The sequence below is a fragment of the Opisthorchis viverrini genome, assembly GCF_000715545.1.
Source record: "Opisthorchis viverrini unplaced genomic scaffold opera_v5_15, whole genome shotgun sequence".
Lineage (NCBI taxonomy): Eukaryota > Metazoa > Platyhelminthes > Trematoda > Opisthorchiida > Opisthorchiidae > Opisthorchis > Opisthorchis viverrini.
In genome coordinates this window covers 2,250,574-2,252,024 of record NW_008751671.1, presented here as the reverse complement: position 1 = coordinate 2,252,024, position 1,451 = coordinate 2,250,574, and positions in this window count along the sequence as shown.

Here is a 1,451-nt window from a genome sequence, read left to right as displayed (position 1 = left end):
GGAACGGTCTCTGCCGACACATGGGTTATTTTCTTTTAAGCGAATCGGTTTTCGGCTTTTTAAAACGATAGAAGTAGGGCGTCAACCTCAGCACAAAACTTGTCATTGTGGACATCTGTTGAGCGTAGCTTTGAAGAGAGGCTCCTAGTCAGAGCCATGCAGGTTCAGCTCACCAAGCCAAGCTCCATGATTCAAGATACGGATTGAAGTTTGCTCCAGTATGTTCTGCACTGAGCATTTTCTCGGTGCCGTCTGGCAGAGTAACTGATTTCCTCCTGCTTGCAAGAAAGCCAATAATCAAGGCCTTGAATTTTTGGGTAATACGGGACAAAATTAAAAGACGAACTCACCAGAATTTAGCCCCATTGGGAGAGGCGCATCTCACGAAAATACCACACCCACATCTCTCAAATTCATGCCTACAACCGAAATGGATCACTGCTATTCCGAATGTGGGTAGGCCGTGGGTCACGACCTGGACAATATTCACTAGTCCTTGTCTAGCCACACTGAAAGACTACTGATGCCATTCTCGATTTAGGTATCACTAGTTATAGTGAAGCCTTTTCATTTCTGAGGTGTTGTGAAAATGGTAATCACCTTCTTAAATATGAAGGTCTTCGATCCACTTTTGAGCCCGATATCTCGCTGAGATCCTGTTCCAGAAGTTTATTTAATTGTATGCGCGTCTAAGAGGCGCTGTGGAAATTATGGTAGGCGTATCATAAGTTTATTGGAGGAAAACTCTTCGTACATACGAAGAATGTGATGAAAAATTCTGATCAATTATATGGTGGAATGCATTTGTTTATCATGGTGTATGAGAGCAATCATACATAAAAAACCAGCTTTATCGTCCGCAAACAACAACTTCTCTGGAATGGCTGCGCTTTATTTTAATTTCATTAGATAATGGTACCGACTGTGTGCGCTTTATGTCAGTGTAACTATTTCCCCTTTCTAAACACCATAGTCAAATGAGAGTATATTTGTGCGTTTTTCGCGAAGCACGATAACGGAAGGACTACTGGATTATGAGGGACTGCGGGCATTAGGACCAATGAACGGATAGTGTAAGCAAATTTGTTTACAACCATATGATTATATACATGCGTGTAACACTTCAGATCCATTTTAAGTGGCCTGGGATACGAGAGGCACCATTCCGCTGATATGGTTGCTATCATTCACGTCGAAGTGCTTTAAAATATACGCAGAGCTAAAAGCCAGGTATATCACACTGAATCAGATCATTCGAGGACAGCGATAGCCAGACGTGCATACTGAATAAATTTTCCATTGACCTTGAGTGAAGTGGTCTTTGCTGGGATGGTGTGTCTTTAAGGAGGAGCTTAGTGGGACCACTGGATTAATCAGTCAGATTCCTGAAAGATTGGCGTAGCATAGGAGGTTCAGATGAGATTGCATATATATATATATATATATATATA